Genomic DNA, 18723 nt, shown 5'->3' with positions numbered 1-18723 from the left:
GCTGTATCAATTTACATTCCCACCAACAGTTCAAGAGGGTTCCCTTTTCTCCACACCCTCTCCAGCATTTACTGTTTGTAGATTCTTTGATGATGGCCATTCTGACCAGTGTGAGATGATATCTCATTGTAGTTTTGTTTTGTTTTGTTTTGTTTTTGTTTTTGTTTTGCAGTATGCGGGCCTCTCACTGTTGTGGCCTCTCCCGTTGCGGAGCACAGGCTCCGGACATGCAGGCTCAGCGGCCATGGCTCATGGGCCCAGCCGCTCCACGGCATGTGGGATCCTCCCGGACCGGGGCACAAACCCGTGTCCCCTGCATCGGCAGGCGGACTCTCAACCACTGCGCCACCAGGGAAGCCCCTCATTGTAGTTTTGATTTGCATTTCTCTAATGATTAATGATGTTGAGCATTCTTTCATGTGTCTGTTGGCAATCTGTATATCTTCTATGGAGAAATGTCTATTTAGGTCTTCTGCCCATTTTTGGATTGGGGTGGGGTTTTTTTAATATTGAGCTGCATGAGCTGCTTGTAAATTTTGGAGATTAATCCTTTGTCAGTTGCTTCATTTGCAAATATTTTCTCCCATTCTGAGGGTTGTCTTTTCATAACACTTCATGTTTCCTTATTATAATTCCAAAGACACTGAAATTTTCATTGACCAGGGAATCACTCACCTTGGAGGACTCCTATTCTCTCCACTGTTCTCAAATCTTCTTGTTCCAACCAAGAGATCAGAGAGAGTTTGAACAATTGATACCCTGCTCATGAGCAAAGATATATTAATGGAAAAAGCTCCTGCAAAATATGAGAAACTGTTCAATGACTCAGGTCCTATATTTCCAAAAAAGTGGTAAAATTATTTCAGAAGAGATAAAAATGAAAATTCACCTCTTTCTGTTCTCCAAAAAGATCTTTTCTCTCTGGCCCCTGAAGCCCATGTTCAGATTGCTATACACAATTACAAAGCTTAAGACTTTTTTGAAATGGGAAATGAAGTGCAAAAAGAGATGTTCGTTCACATGGGGAAATCAATACACCAGTGACTGTCAACATTTGGTGTCCAAGAGAATCAAGTCCAGTGTTTATTACAACATAGATGACTGGGCCCCAAGGCCAGAGTTTGATTCAATAAGTGGAGAAAGAGAAGGCACATTTCTAAGACTAATGGTGATGCTGCTAGTCCTAGAACCACATTTTTACACAAACCACCCAAATTGAAAACCATTCATGTAGAGACCAGTGTCTGTTACTTTCCACTGTATTCAGATTTAACATCACCCACCATGCAACACAGAAGGTGCATCATATACATCTGTTCCCTAAGAGGCTACAAGAATGGTGGCAGCTGTACCTGCTGTGGTCAGGTTCTTGTAGTTCTCCAGCATCACATCTCTGTAAGCTTTCTCTGAAAGGGGTCCAGTATAGTCCACTCTTCCTGGGTGAAGTCCACAGCTACATCAGCAAAGGGCACTGAATTCTCAACCATCACACACATACTAGCTTCAGTAAAGTAAGACCTCCACCCATGTTCAGTGGGGAATGGGGACCAGTGACCCATGGCAACAGAGGGATTCAAGGTCTCTCATCATCTCCCCCAGGACACACTGGTCCTAGGTTCTCTTCTATCTACACTCACTCATGATTGACATCCTTCAGCTACAGCTCTAATGTAAGCAAACAATCCCTTTTAAAATCACATCCAAAAAATACTTAGGAATAAACCTCACCAAGGAGGTGAAAGACTTACATGCTGAGAACTAAAAACATTAATAAAGCATATAGAAGATGCTTCAAAGAAATGGAAAGATATCCCATGCTGTTGGATTGGAAGAATTAATATTGTCTAAATGGCCACACTACCCAAAGCAATCTACAGATTTAATGCAATCCCTATCAAATTACCCAAGACATTTTTCACAGAACTAGAACAAATAATCCTAAAATGTATATGGAACCATAAAAGACCCAGAATTGCCAAAGCAAACCTGAGAAAAAAGAACAAAGCAGAAAGCATAACCCTCCCAGACTTCAGACAATACTAAAAGCTACAGTAATCAAAACAGCATGGTACTGGCACAAAAACAGACATACGGATCAATGGAACAGAATAAAGAGCCGAGAAATAAACCTACACACCTTCGACAAAGGAGGCAAGAATATACAATGAGGAAAAGATAGTCTGCTCAGCAAGTGGTGTTGGAAAGGTTGGACAGAAGCATGTAAAATCAGTGAAGTTAGAACACACCCTCACACCATACACAAAAATAACCACAAAATGGCTTAAAGACTTAAATATAAGACATGACACCATAAAACTCCTAGAAGAGAACACAGGCAAAACATTTTCTGACATAAATATTACCAATGTTTCCTTAGGTCAGTTTCCCAAAGCAATAGAAATAAAAGCAAAAATAAACAAATGGGACCTAATCAAACTTGTAAGCTTTTGCACAGCAAAGGAAACCATAAACAAAATGAAAAAACAACCTATGGACTGGGAGAAATTATTTGCAAATGATGTAACCAACAAGTGCTTAATTTCCAAAATATGCAAACAGCTCATACAACTCAATAACAAAAACCAAAAAACCCAATCGAAAAATGGGCAGAAGACCTAAACAGACATTTCTCCAAAGTAGACATACAGATGGCCAATAGGCACATGAAAAGATGCTCATCATCACTAATTATTAGAGAAATGCAAATCAAAACAACATGAGGTACCACCTCACACCAGTCAGAATGGCCATCATTATAAAGTCTACAAATAATAAATGTGGGAGAGGGTGTGGAGAAAAGTGAACCCTCTTACACTGTTGGTGGGAATGTAATTTGGTGCAGCCATTATGGAAAATAGTATGGAGGTTCCTCAAAAGCTAAAAATAGAGTTGCCATATGATCCAGCAATCCCACTCCTGGGTATATATCCAGACAAAACTATAATTCAAAAAGATACATGCACCACTATGTTTGTAGCAGCGCTATTTACAATAGCCAAGACATGGAAACAACCTAAATGTCCACTGACAGATGAATGGATAAAGAAGATATGGTATATACATACAATGGAATATTACTCAGCCATAAAAATAATGTCATTTGCAGCAAAGTAAGTCAGAAAGAGAAAGACACATACTATATGATATCACTTATCTGTGGAATCTAAAATACAACACAAAGGAACATATCTATTAAAAAAAACAGAGAGAACAGACTTGTGGTCGCCAAGGGGGGAAGGGGGGTGGGGGAGGGAAGGATTGATAGTTTGGGATTACCAGATGCAAACTAGTAGGATGAATGAACAACAAGGTCCTACGCACAGGGAATTATATTCAATATCCTGTGATAAACCATAATGGGAAAGTATATGAAAAAGTGTATATATACACACACGCACACACACATACATATGTAACTGAGTCACTTTGCTGTACAAGAGAAATTAACATTGTAGATCAACTATACTTCAATAAATTTTTTTAAAAAACTGAAAGTGGATAGGATATTCTTTTTGAAAACAAGTGTCTTGAAGTTAAAACTAAAATTTGTTACACTTAAAAGGAAATCTTAGCCAGAGCCAAGCAACTGCCATCACTATTATTAAATATTTGTTGATTCCACTGTTCCTCTTCCCTGTTATTAGATACTGAGTACTACATAATTTTCATGTTTTAGGTGTGATGGATTCTCCACCAAGAAACTTAGAGGTATCCATTATTTCTGATAATGAACCATAATAAAATGGATAAATTAAAAAAATAAAATTTGTTCCTTATGTTTCTCCATAATAAATTTTAGATATATTTTTTAAAGTTGATCAGAAACTACAAAATGGCACAAGATCTATGGAAGGGAATTTGTAATAGCCAACAAAAGTAAATGTATACTTGTCTTTGACCTAGAAAAACACCCTACAAACTTATTTACTGCAGGTTATTAACAGATACTAAAACAACTGTTAGGGAGAAAAAGATTCTGAGTATCAAAATATCACCCCACATCTGATGCTTTTATTCTTATGGAAAAGTCTATCTTTAAAATAGAGAGCTCTGGGGCTTCCCTGGTGGCGCAGTGGTTGAGAGTCCGCCTGCCGATGCAGGGGACACGGGTTCGTGCCCCGATCCCGGAAGATCCCACATGCCGCGGAGGGGCTGGGCCCGCGAGCCATGGCCGCGGAGCCTGTGTGTCCGGAGCCTGTGCTCCGCAACGGGAGAGGCCACAGCAGTGAGAGGCCCGCGTACAGCAAAAAAAAAAAAAAAAAAATAGAGAGCTCTGGTGATTACTATCCTAAGCAAGTAATCAAACCTAGCACACTAACCAAGGAATGTCATAAGTTTACATCTTCCCAATGGAATGCAATTTGATGTACACAACATCACCTTCAAAATATTTTGAAATGACCTTTTGAAGCTTCTACACCAGAAGGTGGCACACTTTGGTCACAGGCATGTTTTTGTAAATAGTTTCTTGGGATCACAGCTATGCCCATTTGTTTCCTTAGGTCTTTGGCTGTTCTCCCACTACAAAGGCAGAGCTGAGTAATTCCGTACCTTACAGCCCACAAAGCATCAAGAACTTACTATCTGGACCTGTTCATACCAAAAGCTTGCCAACCTCTCCTCTGAACCCATTTACTAACTGACAGGAAATACAAGACATGAAGGAAAACTTAAACATACTGTGAAAATAGAAGCAGGAATATCAAAATGTGTAACTTTCTAAAAGAAGGCATGTGACTCTTCAAAGAGTCAATATAATGAATATAATAGACAAACAACAGCAAGTGATCTAGGTTAAAACAGAGTAAAAGGCATAAACAATTGTCATATATAAACCCTGATTGGGTTGTAGATCCCCAAACTACCCAAAACATATTTTGGAACAACGTGGAGAAGTTAACCTTTTAGAGTAGATATTAGAAGACATTGTTATTTTTACTTTCCTTGTGTGAAATAATATTATGATTTTACTAGGATAATGCCCATATCTTTAGGAGAAGCCTTACCAAGTTCTTAAAAGTCAAGGAGCATGTATGCAATTTATTTTCAACTTACACTCAAACACCTCATTATACAATGTATTCGTAAATCTACGAGAGAACAAATCTGCACAGTGCTAAAAATAAGTGAATCTACTACAACAAACATTCATTGTACTGGATGTTAACATTTTCTTGAGGTTTAAGATGTTACCAAAAAAAAAAAGTGGGTAAAAAACACACTTAGTCCAAACTACACTCCTACTAGGATGAGAAGAAGACAACATCAGAAGTAGACACCCAGCCCAAGATACTGGGCCTGACTCGTATGATCATTTATAATGTTTTCTTGACTTCTTGAACCATTGCATATGAATCAAATGTTTTTCTTTTCTTTTTTTTTTTTTTTGCGGTACGCAGGCCTCTCACTGTTGTGGCCTCTCCCGTTGCGGAGCACAGGCTCCAGACGCAGAGGCCCAGCGGCCATGGCTCATGGGCCCAGCCGCTCCGCGGCATGTGGGATCCTCCCAGACCGGGGCACGAACCCATGTCCCCTGCATCGGCAGGCGGACTCTCAACCACTGCGCCACCAGCGAAGCCCTTGAGTTCATTCTTGATAATTAATGTATGGTATTCCATTGTATTGAATACACCACAATTTATTTACCCATATCAGTGATGATGGACTTTAAATTGTTTCTAGTGTGGGGCTATTTCAAATACTGCTTATATGAATATTCTTGTACATAGCTCTTGGTGGTCATGTGCAAGCATGCCTGTTATATACATTCCAAAGAGTGGAATTACAGGGTCCTTGGGCATGCATATCTTCTACCATAATAGGTCTGTTTTCCAAATGGATTGTATTAATTTTCTATGCTGCGTAACAAATTACCATAAGCTTATTGGCTTACACAACACCTATTATCTCAGGTTCTGTAGGTTAGCTGGGTTCTCTGTTTTAGGGTTTCACAAGGCTGCAATTCAGATGTCACCCAGGGGTGGATCTTGACCAGAGACTCAACTGCAAAAGAATCTGTTCCTAAGCTCCATCAAGTTGTTGGCAGAATTATCCTTTTGGCTGTATGGTTCATGAGAGTTTGCTTCTTCGATGCCAGCAACAGAGGAAGATTAGGAAAAGTCTGCTAACAAGTTTTATACAATACAATGCATTGTATAAAACAGGAGAGGCATCCCATCACCTCTGCCATATTGTATCGCATATTCTATATAGCCACATTCTGTTGGTTGGAAGGAATATGATTGTAAAAATTTACACTCCCACATAGTCTATGCGCATTCCTGTTGCTCCACATCCCTACCAATACTTGATATTGTCAGCCTTTAAATTTCGACACTGTGTTGGGTGTACTAGCATCTCAGCATGATTTTATTTCCATTTCACTGATCACTGAAACTGAGCATCATTTCATTTGTTTGTGTTTTGGCTTGGTTTTGTTTTGTTTTTTGCCACACCACACAGCACGAGGGACCCTAGTTCCCTAATCAGAGATCGAACCCGTGCCCCCTTCAGCAGAAGCGTGGAGTCTTAACCACTGGGCTGCCAGGAAAGTCCTTTCATGTGTTTACTGATTGTTTGGAAATCTTTCATGAACTGCCTACTCAAGGCTCTTGCCCATTTTTCTTCAGACCTTTGTCTTTTTCTTATGATTTGCAAACTTTACTCACTTATTCTGTTACTTTTCAGATATATATGCTGCAAATATCCTACCCCTCATTATAGCTTACTTTTCCCTTTCTGAATGATGTCTTTTTGATAAACAGAGTTCTTTAGTGTCATCTGTGAAAAGAAATAAACCTCATTTTATTTATTTATTTTTTAAAAATTTATTTATTTTTGGCTGCATTGGGTCTTCGTTGCTGCACGTGGGCGAGCAGGGGCTACTCTTCATTGCAGTGCACGGGCTTCTCATTGCAGTGGCTTCTCTTGTTGCAGAGCACAGGCTCTAGGCGCGTGGGCTTCAGTAGTTGTGGCATGTGGGCTCAGTAGTTGTGGCTCGTGGGCTCTAGAGTGCAGGCTCAGCAATTGCAGTGCATGGGCTTAGCTGCTCCACGGCATGTGGGATCTTCCCTGACCAGGGCTCGAACCCATGTCCCCTGCCTTGGCAGGCAGATTCTTAACCACTGCGCCACCAGGGAAGCCCTAAACCTCATTTTAAATGGAGTCAGAAAGCCCTGAATGGAGACCTTTCAATCACATACCACTTGTTCCAGCCTCCATAAACAGCAGGAAGAAGGAAAATAGAATGTTACTTTTATTACAGTACAAGGGAGGACATTTTTCACATAGGAATTTTATCTCCTGCTTTTAAAAAAAAGGAAGAATTTTTAAATTTAATTTTCATTTTATTTGGGGGTATAGTTGATTTACAATGTCATGTTAGTTTCAGGTGTAGAATTTTTTTTTTTTTTTTTTTTTTTTTTTGCTGTACGCGGGCCTCTCACCGCTGTGGCCTCTCCCGTTGCGGAGCACAGGCTCCGGACACACAGGCTCCGCGGCCATGGCTCGCGGGCCCAGCCGCTCCGCGGCATGTGGGATCCTCCGGGATCGGGGCACGAACCCGTGTCCCCTGCATCGGCAGGCGGACTCTCAACCACTGCGCCACCAGGGAAGCCCTAGAATTTTTTTAAATAGAAAAAAATAAAAGAAAAAAAGGGAAGGAAGATCCCAAGGTAAAAACTTAACAAACAGTAACCTCAATTAAATAGAGTTGGGAGAACCGAAAAGGAAGTTCTCACAACTTGCATTTATAGCAGAGCCCAACAGGAAGAAGACTCCTCTTCTTTCCTGGCAAGGACTCAGCCAATGAAAAGCCATGAACTCTTTTTTTTTTTTAACTAACTTTATTTTTTATTTATTTATAAAATAAATTTATTTATTTTTGGCTACTTTGGTTCTTTGTTGCTGTGCACAGCTTTCTCTAGTTGCAGCGAGTGGGGGCTAATTTTCGTTGCCATGTGTGGGCTTCTCATTGTGGTGGCTTCTCTTGTTGTGGAGCACGGGCTCTAGGCGCATGGGCCCAGTAGTTGTGGCTCACAGGCTCTAGAACACAGGCTCAGTAGTTGTGGCACACGGGCTTAGTTGCCCTGCGGCATGTGGGATCTTCCCAGACCAGGGCTCAAACCCGTGTCCCCTGCATTGGCAGGCAGATTCTTAACCACTGCACCACCAGGGAAGCCCCAAGCCATGAACTCTTTGTTTACTATAGCCCTCCCAACTTCCTTTTCCCCTCTATAAAAACATTCTCCTTCCCTTGCCATGTAGTGACTTACACATGGCTCCCCATTGTTGCAGACCCCCTACTGCAATTCTCTGCTGATCCCAAATAAACCCATCTTTTCTGGAGAAATATCTGGCAGTCTGTTTGTTTCAGGTCAACACCTCCCTGCGCCAGCAACAATGCTCTAACCACCACTTGCAGCCAATGAGAAACAATGTTCTTCTCCAATGAACTTTTGTTCAAAACAACCCTCCCCAGTTTTCTCCTAAAACCTAACAAAAGCAAGCCCCCCTTTTGTTCTCTAGACTTGCCCATAATTCCCCACAGCTTGTTTGTCCCAAATTACAACTCTCTGCCATTCTCAAATAAACCGATTTTGCTGATAAAATAACTTGCTGTTTTATTTTTGAGGCTTACAAGTCCAACTGATCACTCTTTACTGTTATGGTTATGGTATTTCCTCATCTATAAATTGCCTATTTCCATGCCAGCTTTCTATTGAATTGCTTGCATTTTTGTCCTTGATACATAAGAGTAAGTTATATACTTGTATATCCTGGATTTTCTCCTTTATCTTTTTTATATTGCATATATTTTCTCCTGGTTTGTTTCCTATCTTTCAACAGTTTATTTAATTTTGATGTAGGCAACACTTTTCCTTTTGTGTTTTCTTCTTAAGTGGGAATAAATAATAACATATCCCCCAAGAGTTTTGATTGAGCTTTTCTCCTAACATTTTAATATGAAAATTTTCAAATATATACCAAAGTTGGAAAAAATTTATACTAAACATCTTATACACACCACCTAGATTCTGCCATTAGCATTTTACAATTGCATTATCACATATCTAGCCATCCTTCTATCTACCCATCAGTCTTTTCTTCATGCTTTTCAAAGCAAATTGTTACATCAGTACACATCTTCCTATATTTTTCAGTATGTATATCATTAACTAATGCTTAATATTTGCATACAATATTTTATTTTGAGGAAAACTTTAAAGTGAAATATAAAATCTGAAGTGTGCATTTGCTGAATTTTGATAAATACATACACTTGTGTAATCCAAATCACATCAAGATGGACTATTACCCTCACTTGAGAAAATTTCTTCACATTCCTTCCCAGTCAGTTCCCATCCAAAACCTCCCAACAGCCCCTGTTGTGAATTTTTTCACTATAGATTACTTTGTTTTTGTTAGAACTCCATCTAAATAGAAACATATAATATACACTATTTTGTGTAAGGCTCTGTTGGCCTAAAATTATTAAAACATCAAGTTATTTTACCAGCAAAACGAGTTTATTTGGGAACAGCAAAGAACTTCAATTCGGGATATACAACCTATGGTGAACCACAGGCATGTCCAGAGAACAAAGGGAGCCTGCTTTTATAAGGAATAGGGAAGAATTGGAAGGGGCTGTCCTAAATGAAAGCTCACTAGAGGAAGCTCACTAGGGTAGTGACAGCTTCTCCTTGGGTAAGCTGCCACGTTTCTCATAGGTGGTGGGCTGTTGCTGAGACAGGAAAAATTCTTCCTTCAGGATAGCAAAGTGTGCTTCCAGTTTGGGAAAGCAAGGTATGCCTCCTCTTGTGGGGCATACAATTGACCTTGAATAGCAGGGCATGAGAGGGCCCTCTTCTGGCCTCCTGACTCCATTTTAAGTGAGGTTTTATTTATTAATTTTCACAGCTTCTTTCACAAAGCATTTTTTTTTTTTTTTTTTTTTTTGCCGTAAGCGGGCCTCTCACTGTTGTGGCCTCTCCCGTTGCGGAGCACAGGCTCCGGATGCGCAGGCTCAGCGGCCATGGCTCACGGGCCCAGCCGCTCCGCGGCATATGGGATCCTCCCAGACCGGGGCACGAACCCGCATCCCCTGCATCGGCAGGCGGACTCTCAACCACTGCGCCACCAGGGAGGCCCTACAAAGCATGTTTTTTGCCATCATCCATGCCCATGTTGTTTTGAAAGTTCTCATTTAAAGAAGCATTTTCTCATCCCACCATACCTTTGGGTTCTAACACCTGCCTTGTGCTTGTGGAAGGGAGGGTGGACAACAGTTTGAAAGATGAGAAAACAGAGGCCCAGCGTCACCTGAACGTAATTCCACTTCAGCTCTTCCCCCACCCCAGCGGGTCAGGAAAAAAGCACTACTCGGGCAGGACTGAACCTACCCAGTGACCCTGACCCACCCCGCAACTCGGCAGTCCTTACCTCTGCTGAGTGACCATGACGCCCGCTGAAGCTCCAAGCCCGCTGATTCCCACTTCCGCTTCCGTTTTGTGAGCCGGAAAGGGGCGGGGCCCTAGGGAGGAGCCTAAAGAAGCCAGAGGGGCAAACGTGTTCCTGAAATCGCTCCCACCTGGCGCCACTTACCAAGGTAAGTGGACGGAGCTAGAGAGGAGAAAGATTCTTGGGGGGCGTGGCCTGGGCGGAGATAAGGCCTGGGGCGTGACCGGGGCTGAAGACCAATCCTAGAAGGCGAGGCTGGGCGTAGGTACAGGATCTGGTGGGCGGGGCTAAGCCGGACTCCAGGCTCAGGGTCTGAGCTGGGGGAGGGGTTCAGGTGTGAGGGCGGGGCTTGGGCGGGGCCTCGCTTCTAGTTGGTCAGCCCTCAGGATATCCAATACAGGCTTTTCTTGCTCCTTTTCTCTACCATTCCGGACCCTTATACAACAGAACACCAGGTTTAGGAAGGTATCTGATCACAAAGGGATCATCCTCTGTTTACCCTGTTCCTTCTTTAGGGTGTTAAAGTTTAAATTTTTCTTCTTCAGTGGGTTGTATCTTTCTATTAGGTTAACTCCTAGACACTGTACATACATACATCTAAATTTTCGTTTCACTTCCCATTTGATTATTTGGGGGGAGTTCTGAGAGATGAGGGATGTGCTCTGATTTAAATCATAGGTGTAAATCAGAGTATCCTGCTGATAAAGTGGATATTCAACAAATACGAATTCCTTTCATTTTTTTCCCCTTATGAAGGGTGAAGAGGAATACAAATGTTAGCAGCTTCTCTTAATTCCTGTGTTAGGAAGTTATAATACTTTTCAAATAAATTTATTTATTTTTGGCTGCATTGGGTCTTCGTTGCTGCTCACAGGCTTCCTCTAGTTGCAGAGAGCAGGGGCTACTCTTCTTTGCAGTGTGAAGGCTTCTCACTGCGGTGGCTTCTCTTGTTGCGGAGCATGGGCTTCAGGCACACGGGCTTCAATAGTTGTGGCACACAGGCTCAGTAGTTGTCAGGGGAGTCCCATGAAGTTATAGTGAATAATTTACATGGCAAATCTGGTGATGTGCTGCCATCTGCTGGGAATCAAGGGTATTAGATTCTATCTCAACTGGCTACTTTTGAAATCAACCATAAAACTTTCCTTTCCGTATTGGAAAGTTCTCATTTTAAGAAAGCATTTTTCAAGACTATACTTTCAGGGATCATTTCTATAGGTCGTTTCTAGAGAAGTTTCTCTGAATGTGTAGAGCACCTGAAACCACGAGAAGGAGGTGTAGTGTTCTGTCCTGAGCATGAAGCTGGTTATTGGTGTTGCTTCTGCAGCTGCCATTAGCCATTGATGATCGTTCTTCTCTTCCTTTGGGAGAGGGAGAGAATGCCATCTGAGTAAAAAAATAAATAAAAATAATAAAAATTTTAAAATTAAAAAAAGAAAAAAGAAAAGAAAAGGATAAACAAAAAGAGAAACAAAAAAAAGAGAAAAGATTTTTTTAAAAAAAGCATTTTTCCTTACCACTATACCTTTGGGTTCTAACAGTGCTTAGTGCTTAGGCTTGCGCGGGGAAGAGCGATGGTTTGGCAAATGGGAAAACTAAGGCCCAGAGTTATCTAGACACAGTACTTCCACATTACCCCCAGCAATCAGGCTGAAGGAATTTGGGGACTGTGAGAATTTCTGGAGGAAGAATGAACAGCAAGTGCAAAGGTCCTGAGGCAGGAAAACTTTGGCCTCTTTGACCAACAGCAGAAGCTCAATACCTAAAATGGTTGAAGTGAATTGTGAAGGTTGGAGACCAGCAGGAGATAAAATCAGAGAAGTAACAGAGTCAGATCATATGGGGCCATCTGGGCAACTGTAAGAATTTTGGGTTTTACTCTGAGTGCGGTGGGGAGCCCCTGAAGGGTTTTGAGCTACATTATCTGATGTATATTTTTAAAAGATCTCTGTCTTGTGTGTGACTCCATTGAAGCAAATATAGAATTGGGGAGGACAATTAGAAAGTTAAGGCAGGGCCTCCCTGGTGGCGCAAGTGGTTGAGAGTCCGCCTGCCGATGCAGGGGATACGGGTTCGTGCCCCGGTCTGGGAGGATCCCATATGCCGCGGAGCGGCTGGGCCCGTGAGCCATGGCCGCTGAGCCTGCGCGTCCGGAGCCTGTGCTCCGCAACGGGGGAGGCCACAACAGTGAGAGGCCCGCATACCGCAAAAAAAAAAAAAAAAAAAAAAAAAAAAAAAGAAAGTTAAGGCAATAATCCTGATGACAGATGGAGATGTCTGCACAAAGGTGGCAGGGGAGGATGGAAGGAGTGGGACAGTGTTCTGATGCTAGAAATAAGGCAGAGCTGATGACTGTCTGCTGATGGATTTGTTGTGTAGTTTGGGGGCAAGGAGTCAAGAATGACTCTGAGGGACTTCCCTGGTGGCGCAGTGGTTAAGACTCCGCGATCCCAAAGCAGGGGGCCCAGGTTCGATCCCTGGTCAGGGAATTAGGTCCCACATGCATGCTGCAACTAAGAGTTCACATGCTACAACTAAGGAGCCCGCCTGCCACAACTAAGACCCAGCGCAACCAAATAAATAAATAATAAAATAAATATATAGATATTTTTTTAAATGAGGATTTTTGTTTGTTCTGCATTGTCAAATAAAAATAATTCTGGACATTGGTAAAGGGAGACTTCATTCAAAATGGTTATTGCAAGAGGGAGAACACTCCGACGAGATCTGCAAGCATCTTAAAGAGTTAGACAGAAAAAGGCTCTTCTTTTGTTGGGGGAGTTTCTCCCCAAGAAGCTCGGGGAATATCTTTGTATTTAAGGAGGTGCAGTGTACATGGCTGACATTAGCTTTTGATTGCTGAGGCATCTATTTCAAAGACATCCATTTCAGATAAATCTATTACCAGTTGCATAACACAGTTACTAGCTAAACAACCAGATAGAAACAAGGCTGCCCCATCCACGAAGGTCCTCTTTTAGCGATCCCTGGGCAATCTAGATAACTGATTGTTTAAGTGATTGCATTTTTCTCTTCCTGCCCCCTAGTTCCTGCTCTTATGTTTTAAATTCACCAATACAGAGTAAAACCTTAAAATACTTGTCTCCCCACCCTCCACCCCAAGAAAGACAGAACCCAGGTCTGTGCTTCGTATCTCCTTCTATCTGAGACCTTAGGCATGCCCTCATACCTTTTAGGACCTGTGACTAATAAACCTCGTTTTTTCAAGTTCCCTGCTGATTGTTTCTGAGGTGCTTCTTGAAATTGTCAGTGAAAAAAAAATTAGTAGCCAATCTAATAAAGAAATAGAGAATTTTATTCTAGCCAACCTGAGGATTATAACCTGGGAGACAGTCTTTCAGAAAGCTCTGAGGACTTTTCCACCAGCTACAGGTCAAAGCACAGTTATATACATTTGTTTGAGAAAAAGGTTATACATCAAAGTGACATGCTGAGGGTTCACACAGTACAGATCTGCACGTACAAGGCAAATAGTCAGTCATTGTGACCTTTTACAAGATTAAGAAAGGAATGTTATCTCCCAAGGAGTTACCTTGCTGGTGCCAGGAGAAAATTGCTCTTTACAATGGGGCAGGTATTCTTGTGTCTTCTAAGGAGGTCTGGTTAATGTATAATGCAGAAGCACATTGTACACAAAGGAGAGGAGGTAGTGGCCCAAATGGGCAGAGAGAGAATCTTATGTTTAATTTTTTTCTTGTCCAGCCTTAAAATAAATTTATTTCATCACAATCATAATAAGAAACCATAAGGGCCAGTCCAGCCACACAGCAGTGGCTCAGGTTGGGGAAATGTCTGTGGAGGCTTGCTGCATTTAGTCTAGGCCCAGGTGAGTGCTCCAGGCATCCCTAGCTGATAGCATCCTTGTCGATAGGCTGAGATAGACACAAAACAGGCATGGGGACTTCCCTGGTGGCGCAGTGGTTAAGAATCTGCCTGCCAATGCAGGGGACACAGGTTCGATCCCCGGTCCGGGAAGATTCCCCATGCCGCGGAGCAACTAAGCCCTCAAGCCACAACTACTGGGCCCATGTGCCACAACTACTGAAGCCCGCGCACCTAGAGTCCGTGCTCCGCAATGACAGAAGCCAGCGCAATGAGAAGCCTGCGCACCGCAACAAAGAGTAGCCCCCGCTCGCCGCAACTAGAGAAAGCCGGCGTGCAGCAACGAAGACCCAATACAGCCAGAAATATGTAAATAAATAAATTTATTTAAAAAAAAAATTTAAAACAGGTATGCATCTACTTTAGTCTGAGTTAGGGCAGAAACTCCATTCCTCTGGCTCCCTGGGTCCGAGTGGGGGGAATTTCAGCTGAAGCAACAGTCCTGATCCCTCTCTGCACATACACGTGCACACACTTTATCTGAATAGTGGGTTTGGAAGAAGGAGCTGAGTTTGAACGGTTCACACCCTTTCTCTCTGCCTTTTGGAGTCTTCTGGGCCCCAGACAGAGGGTATTTTGATCAGGCTGGGGCCATGCAGTAAGCATCTACAGGAGCCTTGTGGTTGACCAGCTCTGCCATGCCCGAGTAGGTTTGGCAAACTTAGAGGTGAAATATCAGAAAACCCACCGGGCTGCATAGTGGAGCCACGTGTTTCAGTCCTGCTTTTATGGGCCATGAAGCTGATGTTTTCATTGCTGACTCCTGTGACTGGTCTCAAACTCAGGAGGGAAATGAAGAGATGCCCATGATTGGTTTTTGTCCAAAGTAACAATAATAGACTGCCAACTAAAAATTGTCACTTGCCTTCTGGTTCTACAAGAATGAAGTCACTAGCCACTGCAGTGGCTGACCTTCAACACACCTTTCAAGGAGTTCAGCGTGGAGATCAGGAATGAGGCACTCTGTGCTCTGGGAAAAACTGGCAGAACAGGTCTTCCGATGGTTAGATTTTTCAGAAGATTTTATCAGTCTAGTTTCTTCCATCGTCTCATATTTAGAAAAGCACTAAAATTATTAACGGAGACATCTGCCCCTTGCGACTAGCAGCAACCTTCTACCAAATGTGTGCTTGATTGCACGTATCCCCCTTCATTAAAGTCATATGTATACTGACCTCCTCCCCTACCTCTTGGGAGCAGTTCCTCAGAGCTATCTGAGAGGCTGTCTCCTGGGCTATAGTTCTCATTTTGTCCCTAATAAAACTTAACTCACAACTCTCACATTGTGCATTTTTTTTCAGTCAACAAGACAAATAAAGTTTTAGAAGACGATAAGCCAAACTTACAATGATTCCCTGCGGGCCAGGGATTAGAAATAGATTCAATTTCTGTAATGTTAAAATTATTTACAAGCAGGTATTATTTTCAACATCAGGAAAATTTATTGTTAACCAGAAATTATATGTTTTTTAATGCTCTTTTAAATAAAATATTTACTTATTTATTTATTTGGCTGCACCGGGTCTTAGTTGCAGCATGCGGGATCTTTAGTTTTAGCATGCGGGATCTTTAGTTGTAGCATGCGGGATCTTTAGTTGTAGCATGCGGGATCTTTAGTTCCCTGACCAGGGATCGAACGCGGGCCCCCTGCATTGGGACTGTGGAGTCTTAACCACTGGACCACCAGGGAAGTCCCAAGGCTTATTTTATACTTTACTTTTTTAACTGAAGTATACTTTATTTACAATGTTGTGTTAATTTCTGCTCAAGAATTATATGTTTAAACGCAAATAACCATCCATCAGTGAATGGATAACAAATTGTCTCTAGCCATATGATGGAATACTACTCAGGAACAAATTTTTTTCTTAAGTTTTTTGGTTTTTATTTTTTTGGTCACGCTGCAGGGCATGCAGGATCTTAGTTCCCCTGACCACCAGGGATCAAACAGGGGCCCCCTACAGTGGAAGCATGGAGTCCTAACCACTGGACTGCCCGGGAATTCCTGGGAACAAATTTTTGATCCCTGCAACAGTCGGGATAAATCTCAAAATTATTACGCTGGGTGAAAGAAATAAGACCCCTCCCATACACACAGAGAAAATAACACGCTATATGATTCCATTTATATAATATTCTAGGAAAAGCAAAATAATCTATAGCGACAGAAAGATCAGTGGTTGCCTGGGGACAGGAACGGAGGGAGGGTTATGAGGGGCCGCTCAAAAGGAAACTTTTGGGGGTGATGGAAATGTTTGTTATTTTGATTGTAGTGATGGTTTTACGAGTGAACACATGTCAAAAGTCATCAAATTACTTAAACATGTGGTTTGTTATACATTAATTATGCCTCAATAAACTAAAAAATGTTTTTTGTCTAATGGAGCACAGTTACTGGGCCATCCTTTCACATAATGTTCCATGTCAACAAAGCAAATTCACATAATGGTTAAGATCATGGAATAAGATTACTCAAGTTTTGCTACTTCATTGGCTGTGTGGCTTTCGGCAACTTAACTTCTCTGTGCCTCAGTTTCCTCCTCTGTGCCCTTCTCACTGGGATGCTGATAGGAGTCTGTACATGAAGGACTGAGCACAGTACCTGACATGCAATAAGCAAGCACTCGATAAAGGATACCTTACCTTCATGGGATGGTGTATTTTTTGTTTGTTTTGTTTTTTGGGGGGTTTTATGGCCACGTTGCATGGCTTGTGGGATTTTAGTTCCCCGACCAGGGATTGAACCCTGGACCCTTGGCAGTGAGAGCTCGGATCCTAACCACTGGACAGCCAGGGAATTCCCATGGGAGGGTGTATTAATCATGTTTTTTCTTTTCTACATTTTATGATGCTTTGACATCTTAGGTCTTGCAAACCTGGGGAAAGACCGCCCCTCCCAGGGTTAGCTAGTTCCTAGAGATAGCAAACTACATGCCTGGGAGCCCGCTTCTCATATGCAAACCAGCCAATCCGATCACCTCCTTTATCTAACCCTGGGACCCTAAACCAATATTCCCTCTGCCCTAAATCATCCCAGGACCATGTAACATGCAACTAGGGCCCACCCCTAGAGCCTAGAACCCACTGAAATTATTTATTTATTTAAATGCCTTTTAAAACATATTTATTTATTTATATATTTATTTAATTGTTGGCTGCGTTGGGTCTTAGTTGCAGCACGTAGGATCTTCCTTGCAGCATGCGGGATCTTTTGTTGTGGCGCATGGGCTTCTCTCCCTAGTTTCAGCCTGCCGGCTCAGTTGTGATCCCACGGCATGTGGGATCTTGTGGGGATCTTAGTTCCCTGACCAGGGATCAAACCCACGACCCCTGCATTGGAAGGCGGATTCTTAACCACTGGACCACCACGGAAGTCTCCCACTGAAATTATTTAAACCATCCAATTCTTAGCTTGCTCTGCTGGCCTCCCCTGCCTCTCCCATTCCTTCCAGCAAAAACCATAACAGAGGCTCTGGCCCATGCTTTTCCCTCACTCCTTCTGACCAGTCCTGGTGCGCCCCCGTGTGGCCGTGTGTGGCATGGCATACCCCTCCTCTTGGAAAGTGTAGTAATAAGCCCTTCTTTAAAGGACAGTTGGAGGATGGAGAGAATGAAAAGAGACCACCGAAATGAGAAGGCATCTTGAGACCTAAAAACAAGGCAGGCAGCTCCATATAATCAATGGATCCGTTTATTAGAGGGTAACTTGTTCACAGGGTGGGATCAGGTGGACAGCGTCCGGAAGCATTCACAGCCTCACTCCACACCCCCGAGGGGCCATTTGGACAATTTATAGTTAACCTAGGGTATGGGGGATGGTGCTTGGAAACAGGATGTGCATTCCTAAGTCAAGATTTATAAATGGGTAACTAGTCTCATGGGTGCCGGGAATACATCAGCAGTGAAAGTTTTCATCATTGTTTGGGGCCTAACAGAGCATAGAGGCCACCTGAACCTAATGATTATGAAACAGTATTAACTACAAAGCCCTTGACGACAGAGAAGTGATTTACTGTACAGTACAGTCCTGCATAGGGTCAGTGGAAGGTCAGGAGGAACAGGGCCCAAGATGGTGTCAGTTATGCTAATGGCCATACAACCGCTGTCTCCACGTCTATCACCTTACTATACGTGAGTAAAACAAGTTCCAGGTACATTCTGTCTTGTTTTATTTTTATTTTGGTGGGGGTGAATTAGAAAAAAAAAATAGCTTTATTGCTTTGCCAGGCAAAGGGGGCCACAGCAGGCTAATGTCCTCAAAACTGTGTGTCCCGACCTGGAGTGGGGTAGTGAGCAGTTTTATAGTAAAGGTTCAAAGAGGAGGGCGTGATCAGCTCGTGGACATTCTTTTTATTTATTTAT

General features: G+C 42.4%; 1 non-coding gene across 1 annotated transcript; it reads left to right on the top strand.

The window, feature by feature from the left end:
- Positions 1–11645: 11645 nt before the first annotated feature.
- On the top strand, positions 11646–11850 carry LOC132487314 (small nucleolar RNA U3). The gene has a single exon (XR_009531599.1). It is a non-coding gene; the product is annotated as a small nucleolar RNA U3 (small nucleolar RNA).
- Positions 11851–18723: the final 6873 nt, after the last annotated feature.

Source organism: Mesoplodon densirostris, chromosome 3 (genome assembly GCF_025265405.1).
Source record: "Mesoplodon densirostris isolate mMesDen1 chromosome 3, mMesDen1 primary haplotype, whole genome shotgun sequence".
Classification (NCBI taxonomy): domain Eukaryota; kingdom Metazoa; phylum Chordata; class Mammalia; order Artiodactyla; family Ziphiidae; genus Mesoplodon; species Mesoplodon densirostris.
Note: the sequence above shows the minus strand (reverse complement) of the source record. Positions and strands in the feature narration are given on the sequence as shown.